The sequence below is a fragment of the Ischnura elegans genome, chromosome 5 (assembly GCF_921293095.1).
Source record: "Ischnura elegans chromosome 5, ioIscEleg1.1, whole genome shotgun sequence".
Taxonomy (NCBI): domain Eukaryota; kingdom Metazoa; phylum Arthropoda; class Insecta; order Odonata; family Coenagrionidae; genus Ischnura; species Ischnura elegans.
In genome coordinates, this window is record NC_060250.1 from 817,169 (window position 1) to 836,478 (window position 19,310).

Here is a 19,310-nt window from a genome sequence, read left to right on the forward strand (position 1 = left end):
GCACTGGCCACAAACGTGATGCTGTCCATCTCCAAGCTACATATATTCCCACATTCTTTGATGAAGAAGGTACTTCATAAAAGCAAGTCACATCACTGAAAGCTTTTCCAACAATTTGCACTTCAGTTCCTTGTGTAGCAATTAAAGTGATAATAAAAATTTCACTGCTATCAGTAACCACACAGTTATTTGGCTGTTGGTCTGAAAATAGTAATGAGTTTAAGTCATATTTGCTGTAACAAGGAGGCTGCAAACCAAAAGGGAGAACTCTTGGGATCCGCCAGCCTGCATGAGGCCTTGTCTTTGACTCCCTTATACAGTGATTAAACAAAGATGCCTCTTCAATGTGTCGCACAATCTGAGGAAGAGGAAGGCTTGGCTTCCGCACCAGTCTCTTTATTTTGCCTAGTGCATTCTCAAATTTGAATGCATTAAATTTATCAACAGGCCCATGTAATTTTACATCATCTGCCAGATGGAGTAGTCCATGCACATTATAAGATAGATGCTGCTGGCCGTACAATACTCCAAACTTCTTCACAAAGTATTCAAGGAGGGATTTTGAATAATCTAAATTAACAAGGCAATCATTCCTGGCCAACAGTCTGGGGGCATAATGGAGAGCCAAAAAATGTTTGTAAACATTAGTGTTTACAATATCTTTCATTAGCAAGAGCCCAGTCTACAGTAGAAAGGTACGAAATTCAGTAGCTTTCCACCGCTGCAAATGAACCAAAGATCTTGGTTTCCGTGAGAAATCCACAGGTACACCTTGAGAGATGACAGCTACCCTCTCATTCAAAGACACCACGTTTGCAGCTGGTAGTCTAACAAGGAGACTCCCTTTTACCCAAGCTAGAAGCATCTTGCGCATAACCCCTAGGCACACCAAATGCATATATTCGAACGGGAACTGTGAAACCATCTTTACATCTGGAATGTCTAACAGTGGGGAATGCCCAATGTGATGGTCTTCATCTAACCTTAGGCGGAAGCTAGTGTAAGACCTTAGAGGGGAACTAAGTTCATCGAACACCACTCTATTGTCAAAATATTCCCCCTGTGAAGTGCACTTGCCACAACCAGAGTATCCCGTATGTGATTTTATTTGGGCAACAAATGCACGAGCAGGGGCATCACAAACATACCATGTGACATCAACACAAAAATCTTCACCATCACAATTGATGCCACTTGTTTTAAGTTCCCTCATCTCCTGGACATAGTCATCAGAAACTCAGAGCATGAAGTGGGTTTACCATAGCCATGGTAAATGCCCACAGGAAAAGGTGGGATTACCGGAAAGTCTTCCAAGCACATCAAAATAACCCTCACCTGACTGCTGGAGCTCTTTGCAACAATTGTTGTTTGGTCCACTCAACTTTACATTTCTTTCCCCACAATGCCAAATCATCTACATATACTCCTATTATGAGTTTCTTCCCCTCATCACAATACACACATGGATCACTTGTAAGTCTCTTAAGTTTTAGGTCACAAAGTACTTTATCAATATGTTCATACCACTCTCTCCCACTTTGTTTAAGACCATATATATCCTTATTTAGTTTACACACACAATTTTGACCTCCCTCCTCAAAGTATTTCGGTTGTTTCATGTATACTTCCTCATGCAATGGACTGCTCAGATATGCTGAGAGAACGTCCACATGCTCTTGAACCCACCCATTTTCCACTGCTAAAGCCATTAACAACCTAATGCTTTTACGTTTAATCACAGGGGAATAAGTCTCTTTGAAATCTATACCAGGTATTTGGGAGAAACCTTGAGCTACTAATCGAGCTTTATATCGTTCAACAGTACCGTCAGGCTTTTGCTTAACCTTCAAAACCCATTTACAACCCAGAACATTCTTACCTGCGAGTTTCTTCACAATTTCATAGGTACCCTTCCTCTTGAGATTTTCTAGCTCTTCTATCATAGCAGCTCGCCAGTGTTCAGCTTCCCCTCCACTCAATGCCTCTTCCACGCTGCTAGGCTCCATGCAGCTGGGCTCACAGCACGGCAGGGTGTGGCTGAATATTGTCATTTTGCAACAGGGACAATGCACTGGTTTTGGGATTCTGCTGCTACACCTGAGAGTCACTTCAGGTTGCAGTACGTCCACTTGTTCTATCTCATCATTCTCCCATTCTATTAACTCACCATGTTCCCTTTCTACTCCCACCAGATTCACTTCCTTAGACTCATTCTCTTCTAAATCTTCTTCTTCCCACTCAAAGTCCTCATCATTCAGACCAGGTATCTTATCAATTGCTGCCTCATGAAGGTGCCCAAGACGTTGGTGCCACATTTTCGCAGTCCTCAATGCAATAGCTTCCACATCTTCACCAGGATCTTGTGATGTGGTCTCGCTCTCACTTACCGCCACTGCCCCTCTTGATTCCTCTTTGCAGGCTAGTAAATACAGTCCACCTGACTCACGAGCAGTAAATAGAGGTACGCCATCGTCGGAGCCAATAGCGCTGTTCTTATCAAACGTACGTCTAATTCCATTGTCAGCTAGGCGCTTCACAGAGATCAGGGGGTCTATTCTCTTACTCGAAGCGCGGTAGCTTTCTGACGGAGAGATGCTTAATTAAGCTACTTGCTCCCACTTGTATTCTCTAACGCTGAAGCTCCGGCGAAGGGAGCTTGCAGAAGCTACAGGTAGCTTATTAGGCTCCAACCCTTATTCTATATGGGATTTGAAGCTACTTCCGTAGCTTCAAACTAGCTACCACGGTAGCTTCGCGAAGCACGCCCTCGAACCCCGCGCTTCAGCTAGCTACCATCAAAATACACGGGGAATTCCTATGAGCCGCCGTGAACCAACAGGTGCATGTCGCTATTCTTTTGTTCTATCCCATAAGCATCTTTCTTGGCACGGCCAGCGATGGAGTGGTAAACAAGAAAAGTGTTGACTATTTTTGTTGTTTTCCGTAATTATTATCTTTAATGAGGTCGGGAATGCTGCGTAAAATATTTGAAGCATTCAATTATTGTATTCTTAACAAAGTAGTGGGCATGAGAGACAAATTTCGTGACTATATATGTATGTTTCGGAGTGAACTATCGATCGCATTAACTAGTTGATTTCATTATTTGGAGAAGAAAAATGTTGCTTTCAATCATTTTATTTCACGTGAGATCTTATTTTGCATGTAGTCATTACTAGTGAGAAGAAAACCCCCGAAAACAGTGATCATTATTGATGTTGCGAGAGACTGTGTTGTAGTGACGGTACAAATTAATGCGTTGAAATCATTACCAATGCCAATGTATCCACTGCACAGAGATGGATGTCTTATTTTTGCAAGTGTCTATACATTAATGATTAACTTTACTGTGCATTATCAGCAACGATCTTTGTTGTGAAGTGATTGTGTGAAGAGAGTTTAGTGTTACATAGATGCAGACCGTGGAGATGTGGATATTATTGTGTTATAATGAAATGTAAGGTGTTTCCTGATAGTTATTAATAAATTTTTTGCTCTTCCAATGAATAAATATGTTCATGATATCATTCTGCTTTCATTTGTGTGTCTTTGGCCGTATATACGCAATTAATTTCAGTGCCGGTAGTTAAGTTGGTGTATTTGTTTTGAATTTTGAGAAAGTGTAGCCATGGATATTCCAGAAGCCCACGGAGGAAGTCATCACAAAAACAATAATATAATATGACTTTAATATTAAGAGAAGGAACTACGTTTAATAGGTTGTTTTTTCATAATGATGGTCAAGTTCTTATGAATCGCTCTCGCTTGCAATAGTGCAAGGTTGGCGGTTGGCATATAATACTGATTCATAAAACCATTTAAATATTAATTTAGCCGTCGTGAGAACGGCACGACTGTAGAGTTTTGTGTAAATATTGTTTGAAGCATATTGTGAGCCTAAAATGATTGCTTAGGCCAATCTGAGTGAAATGACGTAACTTTCAATCATAATTTTCTCCACCTTCCCATTAACTTTGTTGAAGATATTCCCGAAATAATATACACTTATCGTATGCGCATGTTATTGCGATATTCTCTCGCAGTGCAAGAAGGAACAATCTTTGCACAGAAACAGTTGGTCATCAAAATTTTTGCATCAAACAAGCAAAAGCATAAGGAGCGATGAGTGAAAAGTTCTCGGGAATTAGAACGACAATGTGATAGCATTGGTTTAATGTGTTGGTAGTTTACTAACATTTTCTCTTCATTATATTTACATGGCCTACATGATTAGCAATCGTGACATAAACTGCTGCATCGATCGAAACTATTGAATTGATCTAAGCCGCTTAGCCAAATATAATTATTTCTACGTATTTCTATTATTATGAAAGCTAAAGGCACTCAGCATTTCGTAATTTACAAAGCACATTAATTTCAACTAGAAGAAAAAGTCAGCCGAGAACGACTACATTATGATTTTCCCGCAGGTTACGAAATGAAACGAGCGATTTCATTGGTTCTAAAAGTAAAAACTGAGTTCGCACGAAATATTTCTCATACCCCATATCCGGTCTGAGAAAGCTACCAGAAATTCTCGGTATGAATTAGCTACTCCCAGTTAGGGAATAGGGTTGGTAGCCAATTCTGGTAGCTAGTTCGAAGCTACCACGACGGGAGCTTCGAGTTAGAGAATAGACCCCCAGGTTGCACTCCAGTTCAGGTACATAGAGCACTCTGGTCAATCCCAATGTCCAACCTCCACATGCTTCTGTCAATTTGACGTTAACAGTTCCAACTCCTTTAACGTCCGCTCTCCCCTTGCCCAAAGCTACAGACCCACGCAGTTCCTTGAAGGTGTTGAAAAATTCACGATGCGGAGTCATGTAATCTGAAGCTCCCGAGTCCACGACCCACGAAGATTTGCCGTAGTTAGAAGTAGGAGTCCTTAGAATACATGCTCTGAAGCGGTCTGTGGCCACTTCACTCTTGTTTTCATTTTCTCCTCGGTTCCTGTTTATTTCAGCCCTCTTTTGATCGCACTCTCTCACTACATGACCACGGTTGCCACAAGCATAGCATCTAGGATTGTCACAGTTTCTGGCAAAGTGTCCCCATTTTCCGCACTCAAAGCACTTAGACTCACTTGCGTTTATCGTCTTACTTCCGTTTATGCCACTTCCTCGCATCTTACTGTTTCCTCTGTAATGGTTTTTCTTCTCGCCCCTGTTATTAGGCTGATTTCTGCGGAATGGATGGCCTTTCGTCGATGTCAATGCTGTCGGTCGTTCCTCTCTCTCTTTCTGATCATTTTCTCTCTGAACCCTCTTCTCTTCCACAAGTAATCTTGCTTTCACAGCTCTAGTTGTAAGGTTCCCCTCCTGCTCCATCGAACGGATTAGCCCTTCGTATTTACTCAGAGGCAATCCCATTAGGAAGATCATAGCAATTTGCTTATCGGTAAAAGTTATTCCGCCTTTGCTCACCTTTCAATAAATATCCTGAATTCTCGACATATATGCCTGCATACTTATATTTTCAGTCTTCTCCACGTTCACCATCTCTTTCATTAGCATGACAGTGTGAAGTAGGGTAAATGTTGCATGGATTTCCTCAAGGGTCTTCCAAGCCTCTCTTGCTCGTTCACAATCACCTATGTCTTGCAGATATTCATCATTAACATGTCTGAAAATATGTGCCAAGGCTCTCGTGTTTGTTCGCGCTTGCTCTGCATTCAGCTCTACCACATCGTCAAATCTGGGGTCAACCACATTCCAACAGTTCTTCTCCACTAGTCCCGCTTGTGTACGAATAGCCCACACATAGTAATTATGTTGGTTTAACCTCATGTAATTATCGTCTTCGCGCACTTTCGCTTCGTCCGCCATTTTCACTCGCTTATTGCCGGCAGCACGAGTTCTTCTTCTCAACACATAAGTTGGGAGCGAATAACTTTTATAACCTTCACCTTCTTACATCACTTGAGCGACTGCGCGACCAGTACCAACTGGTACAACATAAAAAAATGAGCGGCGCCTTCTCACGCCTGCCAACCTTGCTGGCTGATATACAAAACACAAGCATGAAAACCCCAACATGTTTCGGCATCGTTGACGCAACAGCAGTGAAGTAGTGTAGTCAAGATATCAGAGGAAAGAGGCAACTGCTGAATCAACCGCTTAAGGCGAACCTGCCGATACAAAAAAATATACTGTCATTCTACCCGACTACTAGCTACGTACCACATTTACCCAAATAATAACAAAAGACTGCAAATTATTCATTACGGTGACTGTGAGGAAAAATACGCTAATCCATAGCCATCAGAAAGCTACTTTCTGAGATTCATTTCTACAATGTGTGATTACAATTATTGGTGAAGCACGTAGGTAACTTAAAGGACATGTTCATGGTTAAGGACTTAATGGACATGGTTCAAGGACATGTATGGTTATATGGAAAGGCATATTCAGCGAGCTACGAAACAATCCCGTTCAAGCAAAATTACGCTGCAACTGTGAATGTCGGTGACAGTAAATCTTAATCAAATAACCTATTTCGTCTGGATCTTCACAAATCTTACAATTGTGTATTTAGATTAATATTTGTTTTGTCTCTTCAAAATATCTATAGATCACTTTGGGAAGTATACTGTCCTCTGGAAACTCATAGCATTCGAGACAAACAAATAGATAAAAGACAGTATCATCTGGAAGATGCATTTGGTGTGTTTTTGGGACTCAATTTAGGTGATACAACTTCTTGCAACTGCTGCATTCAATTCCTACCTTCTTTTGCCTCACAGTGGAGTTACACATACCATTGGTAAATTCCTTCCACTGACAGGTGTGAGTACGACTTTTCTTCCAATGCCAGTGAACGATGAGATTCAATGGCGGAAGACTTTAGACATTATTTTTATGATAGATGATAGTTGGTGAACGGGGAAAATGAGCTCTACAGCCTCTATAATATATAAAGGATTCAAAAGGGGGTTCTCAAATGTCCGTAAAATTTGACACCACTCGTCAGAGGAATAAGCAAAAAACACTTCACCAGAATGCCCTCCTGTTGCAGTTTACGGGAATTACTTCCACGAGACTACCACAGACACAAGCACACACCCCCGAATTGACACCTTCGCAAGGCTGTCGGACCTCGCTTAGGTAACCTGGGACCCCTCGCAGAGCTGGATGGACTCTTTTACTCCTTTAGAATCGCTTATTGTTTTTGTGGTAAAGCTGTACTAATAATACTTTGGGATGGTAGCTATTCCTGCTCATTTCCTAATATCAATGTTTTAGCTGCCTTTAACATTCTCTTTGGCTCTCTTTTGAATGGTCATTTAATTGCCTTTTCTTCTTCTTAAGTCTTTTTTTGTTGCTTGCTTCTGCAGTTTTTTCTCTTCCCTTTCCTCCTTTCTTAGTTCCTTTTCTGTTTGAGTTTCTTATTTTATTCTTGTCATGGCATTATTTCCATTTTTCTGGGGTCAATTTACGTCTTGTACAAATGTTACCGTTTCGGTACTTCTTTTTTCCTTTATTTTTCGTGTTTCAGGCCAAAAAAGAGTGATATTATCGTGGCGTGGACCCTCTGTTAGGTGTGACCTGTGTATGTGTGGCACACCAGGAATTTCAGATAATGCTGCCTCAGTCTCTACATAAATCTATGGGTAGTCGTTTCTTCTGTGTTATGCTGGTTATGTACAAGTACAATTACTTTCTCACACGTTCCTTCTTCCTCATTCTCCATCAATTTGCATTGTAATTTGATGGCGCTCCCACAATCTACATAGAACTCTGAATTCCTCTCCTTTTCCCAAATTTTTGTTGAATACTTTAAAAATTTTCACTTTGCTCTTCCCCAACCATCAAAGAAAAATCATCTTATGAAAGTGGATTCATCTTACAAACTGAGGTATTCACACTGACTTTGGATGAACGCTTTCCTAGGCACTTAGAATAATCTATTGCCTTGGCATTCCATGGATATAGGCCTAATGCCCTGAAACCATTCTTAACTATTCTAGACAAGTCAATGTTGTTCAATATGGCTGAAAGAATGGGAACATAATTTTTTTTATCGGTGTTAGGGTTTTTAGTCTATTCAAGTACGGCATTCTTCCACTTAGTCTTTATTGGCCTAAAGGCAGCCACATGAGCGGGTTGCAATATTTTTGTGGAGTTTTGGTACAGAGCAATTAGAATAATTTGAAATTCTTTGCATAGCAAACTTCGGTGGCATAGCAGATGGATTTTGTGGCCATTTACAAACAACACTACTGGTAATGGGATTTTATTTTCCAAAAGATAAAGATGAAAAACATTCCCAATAGATTTAAAAAACATTTCTGACCTCATCCACCCATTGTCACTGCGCCCTATCCCCCATTTTTTGGAACCTTTTGCACTATTTTATTAGGGATCCTCTGTAGAAGGTAGATGATCATCGGAGGACACGTATTTCCTGAGGATGAAAAGTTCTTATGACGGTCAGCGTTGCCTTCACGTGACGGTGGGGGTAACTTCATATACATTTTTTGATCCAGAGGGGCAAGCGCTACTCAAGTAAAAATTTCTCCTTTGCAACTTGACTGAAACTGGGCTGGAACAACCTTGAAACTCACTGCCTTGCTTCTATGCTGAAACTGCATTGAAATTGAAACAAACCAGTGGAGTTTGGGAGAGGGATGGCAGTGCAATTAAGAACTCAAGCTACTCCAATGAAACTCCCTTGGCTGACTAAACTGAAACTCCCTTGGCTAGCTACACTGAAACTCCCTTGGCCACTAACTAGACTGAAACTCCCTTGGCTACCATCTAGACTGAAACTCCATTGGATAGCTAGGCTGAAACTCCCTTGTATGCCAGGCTGAAACTCCCTTGTTTGGCTGAATACATTTCCCCTACCCAATCCATTAAAATTCCCTTGTCAAATCATATGAAATACAGTCAATTAACAACTTGCGCAACCCAGCCAACAGTGGATGATCACATAACAGATGTCTCCCACAATTTTGCATGGATGATAGGAGATAAAGGGTGCACCCTGGATAGGTGATTGTGATCAACAATAGTTATTATAACTGCAATGATCACAACATTTTTCAAGACACAATTTATTAAAACGTGAACATACATCAATAAATTAATAACTGTTGAAGCACATACAAAAATATTCCAAATGAAAGAAGTCATGGAAGTTAGATGCTCCTGAAAAAGAGAAGAAACATGACTGATGAGAGTCACAAACGACTTAACTCAAAATCAAATTAGCAAAATCCCTGTTAAAAATTCCCCATTGAAAATACCCATTAAAATTCCTTATAGGGAATTTGCAATGGGGACTACCATTCCCTATAGGGACAGTTATTCCCTATAGGGACTGTAATTCCCCATTGAAAATACCCATTAAAATTCCTTATAGGGAATTGGCAATGGGGACTACCATTCCCTATAGAGACACCCATTCCCTATAGGGACACCTATTCCCTATAGGGATAGATATTCCCTATAGGGACTGTAATTCCCTAATAAAACAGAATGAATAAAAACAATTGTTCCATTGATATGAATTTAATGCTAAATTAAACATTTTTACGTTGTATAACATAAATATGTTGACAGGCTTGCTACTCTTTAACAATACAAAAGGTTAAAAAGGGCAAGATTTGGGGTAAAACTGCACAAATTATGCAATTCCAGCTATGGTTATACACATAACTTTAAAATGTATGTTGGAAATGATGAAGTAAACAATATTCCTGTTAATACAAAGGTAGTATTGGATTTGATGGCCGCGTATAATCTTCTAAACAAAGGATATTAATTGTATGTTGATAATTGGTATAATTCGCCAGATTTGTTTCACAAGTTACACACCTTAGGAACTAATGTACTGTACTTAGTGATCTAAATGCAAAAATATGCCTAAAGATAGAGACGAATTAAAACTCCAAAAAGGTGAAGCCATATCATATTGCAGTAATAACATTACTGCAAATGGAAGGACAAGAAGGATATGTTACAATAATGAACACCAGGCATTCCTTGGAGTGTACAGATACCAAAAAAGTAAAGGTAAAAGGATGGCAAAACGTGTAGTGTGCTTGGAGAAAAAGATAAGAAGAGAATCCACATGGTAGTATGATGTGTGCAAAAAGCCACTATGTTTGGAACATTTCAAGCCCTAAAGAATTATCTCCAATTACGTAAAGTATTTAATTTAATTTTGAATGCTTTTATTTTTGCACACAGTAAACCATAGTTGGTAGCATATACTTCAAGCAAATGAAAGAGCAAGTAACTATTAACAAAATATCAAAATTTGGACCGAATTGGTTAACAAATACCACTTCAAATGTCTCATACAAACCAATATTACAATTGTGTTCAAATTCTTTCAAAGTTCGTGGTGTTTGGGGTCGATCAGGGGATTGATGTGAATGGTATGCGAGTATTACAAAGGCTGACAGGGAATGAACAATCAATATCTTAGCTGGTAGCATTTGCATCCATCATCAGTCTGGATAGACATGTGAAGTATTATTTGCTACTTTTCAGTAGCTTCTTCCTTTGGTATTTAACCATGTCACAACTTTTGGTGGCAAATGCCTTTGTGATAACTTGCTTTAGTCTAGTTGGTATATCCCTTTTCAGGTTGTCATCCTGACTCCAGACTCTCTCCATTGTCCCTGCAAATAAATATAGAATATTAGTAATAAAAACAAGGTTATATCATTTGCTATGAACCTATCCTGCAGGAAATCTACCTATTTATTACATTTACACATGGCATCTTGCAAGCATATTTATGCACTCCCACTCTAACGCATTCATATTTATGTGCATGCATCAACGTGGCGAACAAAATGCTAGGCTCAACTTCCTAACAAGTATCTATTCTGTGCTCAACAAACAGGTTATTTTTTTATAAATATTTATGTATACCCGTTAACTGCGTAAGGAACACCGGGGTAAGTGGAACCCCTAACATAAATAGTTGACATTTCAATAGAATTGCATTGACATTCAATTTTAGTAACATTCTATAGCAATTGATAACAATATAATTGCACATGAAAAACTCTCCTTTACTTGGCTTATTATTTATATGGTGCATTAATGTGAACCATTCAAATTATAGAAAGCAAAACTTAAATTATCACTGAGGAGGCATGCGCTTCTCATCATAGTTAAATGAAAAACGAAGCGATGACTCGTTACTAAGGCTATGTGTGAGCTCCAAACGAAAACCACGTAAGATTCCAAAACATTCAGCAGTAACTAATAAGTATAAGCAGTAAATATACATTGCACTATAGCGAAACATACTCGCATTCCTTATTTCTTCGAAAGCCCGCTCGAGCTCACTGAGTCCGGTCCTCCGCAGGATGACTAACGGACGGCGCGGCATTGATGACCGGTCGGTGTATTATCCTCCTCGTCCGGGGTGCCCATGAGGCAGGAAAAGTGGACGGCAGTCGCCAACGCGTTGAAAGAAGAATTTGTTATTGGCTGCATGACCCCCGAAAAAGGAGCTTGAAATCCTTAAACGTGCCTGGATTAAAACACGAATTCAAAATCAACGTTCTCATGGCTAAACATGGAAGGAATAAACATGCCATCAGAGAGGTTAAAACGCTTACCTCCAATAATGACTGCAGTCACCACCACCGACTTGTTCTCCCCTTCACCTTAATTTCGATTAATTCTTGCCGTTAACAAACGTCGAAGTACCGGGAAAATATGTATGCCATCAATCTTTTCATGCTAAAACCCACGCTCACCTCGCTCCTAGCAACATGAGAGAAATAACGGCAACCGACAGCTTGACGCGCGGGAAAAGGTATACGTGTTGCCAAAAGCTAGTGATGGGGAAAAACTTTCCGTAATCGATTAATCGTATCATATGATAAAATTCATAGAGCTCTCTGATGCCCCGTTTACACCACGATCGTCGCGACGTTGATCGCGACTACTGCACGTCTACACGTCTAAAAGTTACCATTAGTGATGGGTCGATCATGAACGATTCGATCAAAAAGATTGAATCACTAGGTGAATCAAATGACTCATGATTCATTTCGTTAAACAAGTCGATCATCAATCATCAATCACTCCGACTTCCGGTTTCATATCAATCATCTCGGTTTCCGGTTTGATTCAAAATTTGGAACGACCGATGCTTAATCTCTTTTCGTCAGGGCAGAAATAGTTGTGATAAAATTAAAAACTATGTTATGAAGAACTGAATACTTGTGTAATCTTTTTCTTAAATTTTTTTCCAGCAGTTATCAGTATTAATAACACCAATACACGTAAAAGGAAAATATTAAGATGACTCCTGTAGGAGAACGTTAAGAAGTAGAAGTTAAAGCTGGTTATATTTTATTGTGCCGTTCATAAAATTATCCTGCAGATCAGATTCATGCATAGTGTGTGGTGTATTTTGTGTTATATTTTGATCAACTATAGTTAGAAATTATTTCATTAGTGTTAAGAAACTGTGGCAGTTTCGCCTTCCCAAATATTTTCATGACACTGCTTCCTTCATTTTTGCAATCTAATTTACTCATCTAGGAATTCACAATTAAAATAGTATATGAAATGATAATATGGATAGCAATCAGCGTTACCAATGCTCTTCGCAGATGAGGCAGTATTTATTCGATTATTCAAAGTGATTTATTACATCCATTGATTGAGTCTTTTCGATCTTGATTCCTTTTGAGTCTTTTCGATCATGATTCCTTTTGAGTCTTTTCAATCATGACTCCTTTGAGTCTTTTCGATCATATAGTGATTGAATCTTGATTTGAGTCTTTTCGATCATAGTGATTGAATCTTGATTTGAGTCTTTTCGATCATAGTGATTGAATCAATTGATTGAATCACTTATGTGACTCGAGTCAAAATGATTGAATCACTAAAATGATCGACTTTGCCCATCACTAGTTACCATCGTAACTCAGTGCTGCCCTCGTTGTGGAACTGTGTCAGATAACAACTGACGACGACACTGCGTGAGAAAATTGAAATCCTGGAAATTAAGAAGCAAAAGAATATTAATGTTTTCATGTGCTAAAACTGAAGCTAGACCGAACTGTCGGTAAAACGTTAAAGAATATAGGTTTCTTTATGGGAATCTGTCCAAAGTTTAGCAATATTCGTGCGGTAAAGACAGTAGATATGTCTCCTTGCTACGTTCCAAATTGGAATATTTTGCTAACTGGTCACTTTATTATAATATCGACTCCATCCGGATTGAACGTGTCCAAAATAAATTTTTCAAATTAAATAATTGCGATTTATTAATCTCTTTGTCTGATTACATCACTTCATATATTCTTTCCCTAGTTAATTTGAAAACTCTTGTACGACCAAGGATCCTCCAACAAAGGCATATTCCTCTACAAAATTATCAATTAATATTTAGATTGTTCCAATCTCCTTTATTAGTAACTTTTAATGGATCCCGTCATAGCTATATAAATCCTCACCTGCTTGTTTTTAATTACCATAGAGCAAATTATGTCTTCAACTCCCACCTATGATGAGATAAAACTAAACCTAGTCACAACAGTCCGTGAAGTCTTTAAGAAACTAGATTCTTCGAGAGAATATGTCAAAACATTCAAGAATATTCACGCATTAAAGACAGTACATATTGCTGTTATAATTTAACTAGAAAAGGCTTAGATTTCGGATTGATTCGGCACAAGTATTGATATCTCCATGTCCTCATCTAAATGTTATGGTTATTTCTGGCGAATTTTATTGTGAAATCCTGTATACAATGATTTAATTGGTTAACATTTTGTGCATGTTTGTTATTTTCCATCATCTGTGAATTATAATGTAAGGATACATGGTTATGGGTTAACCTGTAAATAACGAAATGCATAAAACTGGTATAGTACAGAATATCCGATATCATTTGGTAAATAGAACATCAGAAAAAACTTTCCCCTAACATCCTTCCATTGCCTGCTGAATAATGTCTTCAATCGTTGCCATATATCTTTGATATATTAGAGTTATTTATGAAATATCAATTACTGTATCAAGATTGCAACGGCGCGAAAGAATCGTATATGCATCGATCTTCATTTCGATCTCTTTTTTTCTTGGCACACTAGCGCTAACCATCGTAAGTTCGGCAGAGTTAGGTACTAAGGCCTACGATGGTAACTCTGCGCGTCTACACGACGTTTTGAGGTTACGATCGTACGGATCAACGTCGCGACGATCGTGGTGTAAACGGGGCATGATAAAATTCAAGCATAATCGATTCAGGGAAAAAGTCGGGCAGAAATAATCGATTACGCAGAGAATCGGTGAATAATCGAATACATGGCCAGCGCACGATTCTTGAGACGATTATGCACCGATTATCATGATACATCATCATATGGGGCGATTCTTTGGGCAAAATAATCGTGTGCTGAAGGTTAAGCGCTCCCGATTCTTTTGTCCATTATCGTCAACAATAACGCTGCGATTCTGCGGGTGGGTGGGTTCTCCTCACCCACAGAATCGCAGCGTCATTGTTGACGATAATGGACAAAAGAATCAGGAGCGCTTAACCTTCAGCACACGATTATTTTGCCCAAAGAATCGCCCCATAATCGTATGATGATAATCGGTGCATAATCGTCTCAAGAATCGTGCGCTGGCTTTCGATTATTCACCGATTCTCTGCGTAAGCTAGGAATATTGTTATTCTGTCCTGAATCGCTACCGTGCGCTACCGATTATTTGAGTGTGAAGCGATTCTTTTTGTGGCGTGGTAGAATAATCGTCTCGTAGGAACGCTAAAGTCCTAAAGATATCGGTGCGCACCGTCTCATTTGTATTGAGTGAAAAATAAAATGCAAAGAATCGGTTTTATTGTCGTATTTTGAGATTGTGCGGATGCTGTAATGGTGGTATTTTGAAGGTGGGTGTCATGATGCGTGTCAAATAATTTAGTTCGTTTTTGAACATGTAATATTAAGTTATTTTATCCCTGACAATCTTAGATCCGGATGATGAGTGGTAGCAATGCCTTCTTAAGCTTACGAAGGCATTAAGCTGAAGAACTTCTTAAGCTTAAGAAGGCATTGGTGGTAGTAATAAAGTAGCTAAGTTTTTGTCTTGTTCTTGACAGTGATATCGTCAATAGGTTTTTCATGCCATTAGTACATGACTAGGAGATTGTTTTTCTTTACCCTCACTCAAATTTTTGTGGAAGTACTTCCACAAGTGACTCTTTACTGGTGCCATATCACTTTCGTTTCTGAGCTTACACCGAACAAAGGATTTTAGTGACTTATGGGTGAATCGGCTTCAGATGAGGTGTCTGGGCTCTTCCACTTACGAGGTGTTATACATTTATTTACGATTGATTATTAGGTAAGAGTTGCCCAATTAGCTTTATTACTTATTGGCGGTGAAAAGAAATTGTTCGTCCTTGACCAATTAGGCCCTATATTCCATATGATCATGTAGTTACTCAACGCGGCCATAATTTTTTTCGCTAATTTTTCATGATTTCTTCCTTCAACAATAGATATTTTCTCCCATCAAAAATTTAGAATTTGTTTCATTGCTTATGATTTTTTTCAAAATTTTCAATCACCAATTACGATATAAGGATAGATTGTCATGAAAAGTATATGCTCGCTCTCGTTTCTCGCAAGTGAGCACGCTTCTTGTTCCCGCCGATTATATTCAAATAATCGATTATGCAAAATAATCGGATGTCCATAATCGATTCAATAATCGCAATAATCGAAAGAAAATAATCGATTATTACGTATAATCGATTATCTTTGCCCATCTCTACCAAAAGCTAAATTTAAAAAATACATTGCCGCTGGAAACAGGGGTCGCGTATATGTCCGGTAGAAGGGTTCCGTATGTTGGCAAATCTTACGGTGGGTAGCACACGCGCAGCAAGGGAGAAGCAGTTCAAATACATGAGGGAGAGGGGATACCCAAATGCTGCAGCAGCTCTGTGGCAGGGCAGTAGAGTATTTGCACGTTTTTGGTGAGGCCTGTTAAAAATATCAGTTTGGTTTAATTAAGCAAAATTCCAACTCCTACAGTCGTACGACCATGGGCGAAATTGTTATTAACAAATAAACATTCCAAAATCAATGTTGCGCTTAAAACACTACGCCGCCATGCCAGACGGCTTGTGACGTCAATCCCCATACTCAACTGACTGCAGTTCCTCCGATCATATGCGATTGATGGAAACCTTGTTTATTGTTGTTTACGAACACTGAGGTGAATCTGACGGAATAAACCATCTGTCCTACTATAAATTATTGGTATATTTCGTACAACAATTCTTTAAGTTCGCAGCCATGAGCGAAGATAGATTAATGGCTTGTGGGACAAAATTCCGGAATGAATATTGTTTTGTTCCGATACGTGGGAGCACCCGTGTTTCTACACCGAACAAGATTTTTGTGGATGTTCCCGATAAGCCTGAACTACGACGGAAATGGTTATTGGCAGCCCGGAGGGATCTTAAGTCGATGCCATTATTACACACATAAGAGTTTATTATTCCATTCAGAAAGGAGAGACTAATGCGTAATACTGAAGCATATGTATGTTTGAGATGCAGTTATTCTTGTATACAAACGGCCGTGTATTCATTGATGATATACATTGCATATTTTTTCACTTCGGATGCTTACTTTCATTATGTATTCTTGATGACTATGGAAAAACATAATTGGTAACGTCAGTATTTTAAGCATTTATACTCGAAAAGCAGATATAAACAATGTTGGAGTGGAAAAGGAAAATTTAAAGAATTTACAATGCAGTAAAGAATCGTAAAGAAAATAACGTTACGGTAAATGTATAAATGGTACAAATTTGATGCATTGCAAATACCTACATGCGAGCAATTAGTAACACATGTTTACTCCTAAAATGTTATAGTTGAGGAAACACAACAACCTGCCTCCCTACATTTAAATTTTCAAATATTGACAGCATAAAAGTGCGGAAACATAGGGAAAAATAGTTTACTAGAGGTGTTAATGAATAAAAAACTATGCAAAATTACCCTTACTTGTACTTATTTATTGCTCATCATATCACAAATAGCACTACCACGCACACATTTCACGAGCTGTCTTTTTAATACTTATAATCAGTATACGCCGAATCAACTGTTTCAATGAAGAACTTGGCTCACAATAAATATAAAACACTATTATGTAACACTAATAAAGCATAATTATCGGTTTTCCAATCACTCTGCACACCACACTAAAAGAATTTGCACTCCTTGAAATTCGTAAGGATTCTTCACATCTCACTTCCCACACATCACTAACAACTTAGAATCAGTTTACGTTATTTCACGTTAACATTGCGAAGACAATTAAATGAATAGTCTGAAACAAATTACCTACTAAACCCGTTATTGTAACATCAAAAAACTTAGAATTTCACTATCACTCCTACCGTAACCAAAATATGACCAAAACAAAAACGAACAAAAGCGCAACGAATATGCGTGAAATGTAAACACTGACTAAATCTCAAAATGAATTGGCAATAGGTTTAATACGTAATAAAATCAAACAGAACTTAGAAGCGAACAAACGAATGCAAATTAATACGCGTTCGATGTATCCCTAAAGCACAACTAGTCCAAATATGAAACATCCCCTTCGCAATAGTCAGATACCTTTGATCGAAATGCATACGGTTGGTTGAACCAGCATGGAAGAAATAAATTCCTCGAAGATGTTACATTCACAACTCACTTCACTCTTTACTTCATCGTCTATATGCAATCGAGTTAGAGACTTAATTGTTGGATGAAACGCTTCACGAGTCTATTTTCTCCCAACTCGGGAGAAAATGAAGTTACAGACCTTACAAAAACGAAGATAGGCCCTAGGTATACACCGATCACGAAGGAGTCAACGTCTGTGAGGTTATTTGAAGAAGCCTTAACGAAACCAGGTTCCATTTTGCAAATTTACTTGCAGAAAAATGAAGAAATATCGCGTAAAATACGTGAAATATAAGTTATTCGTCAATGCTCCCGTCTGCTTGCAACTATAATATGGGAGATGACGTCACGTAACGAATAGCCAATTACAGGTCGTTTTACCCTCCAGAATTTCGATGCTAAAACAAAGGTTATTAAAACTTAAATAATAAATTAATAACAAAACACATGGAATTTTCATTAAACATATGAGAACTTCAAACATGTATGCACTAAATGGAAAGGGTTTCATGCTTATTCCTCACCCATGCAAACACTCTGTTAAGACATTCGGCAAGAGAGATTCAGTGGAGTTATTAAGTTGGCCTGGCCTTTGAGCCTACTGTCCAGCTCAGTGCCAGTAGAGCTCATGTGCAGCAAGGGAGAAGCAGTTCAAATCCATGAGGGAGAGGGGATACCCAATGCTGCCGCAGCTCTGTGGCAAGGCAGTAAAGACATGCGGCAAGAGAGACGCAGTGGTGTCATAAATTCGGCCTGGCCTGAGCCTATTGTCCAGTTCAGTATCAGTGGGGCACATATGCAACAAGGGAGAAGCAGTTCAAATTCAATGGACTTGCAAGGGAGAATGGCATCAGAGTTTCAGTTGAGTGCTCTTTTTCTTGTTGAGGACAGGGCAGTGCAGTGCAGTGACAAGGTTGTTTCAAGGCAGTTTGAGCGCATTCAGTGGAGTTTCAGACCAGAATCAGCTCTGTTTCAAAGGAGAAATTTTTACTTGAGTAAGTTCTTTTCAGGGCATCACATGAAATTAGTTTAGTCGCCAATTAACAAGCTATTCAGATCAGAGAGGGTATCACAAACTTGTTTTGTTGTTTAAGAATGTCCTCCACAGGTTTAAACCAGCCTCTGACATATAGAGGATATCGCTCACGCATGCACTTGCATCAATTACTCCTTCAAATGAACGGTAAGAAATTTCAGGATATCTGCGTAAAAACCACTTATTCTCGGGAGTATTGCCCTTAAAAGGATTTCCGCGATTATTTTGCTCGAATTCTTTGACATTATCACTTATCAATTGTTTTTCTTGGAATTATTTGAAATTATTAGTTTGACTATATCCAATTATTGGCACCCATGCCAAGTACTGGTTGCACTCATTTCTATGAGCCAAAATATAAAATACGCATTTATACTAGCAGTACAATGCATTTGGCGTACAAAATAAATATATAGCTGTAGTTGATGAAATTTCCAATACTTGGCACCCAATGCCAATCACTGGAAATTAACAATATTTACATACCAGTGATTGGCACCCCATAAAAATCAATTTTAATTTCGATAACAGGCTCTAAGTAAAAAACAACCTCATTGAGGTATTACTATCATTACAAATATCT

The 19,310-nt window shown here is 38.8% G+C and overlaps 1 long non-coding RNA gene across 1 annotated transcript; it reads right to left on the reverse strand.

Moving 5' to 3' along the window:
- Positions 1–10,325: 10,325 nt before the first annotated feature.
- On the reverse strand, positions 10,326–11,313 carry LOC124159635. Its single transcript, XR_006864990.1, has 2 exons — positions 11,274–11,313; positions 10,326–10,633 (listed from the first exon to the last, which is right to left on the reverse strand). It is a non-coding gene; the product is annotated as an uncharacterized LOC124159635 (long non-coding RNA).
- Between the last annotated feature and the right edge of the window lie 7,997 nt (positions 11,314–19,310).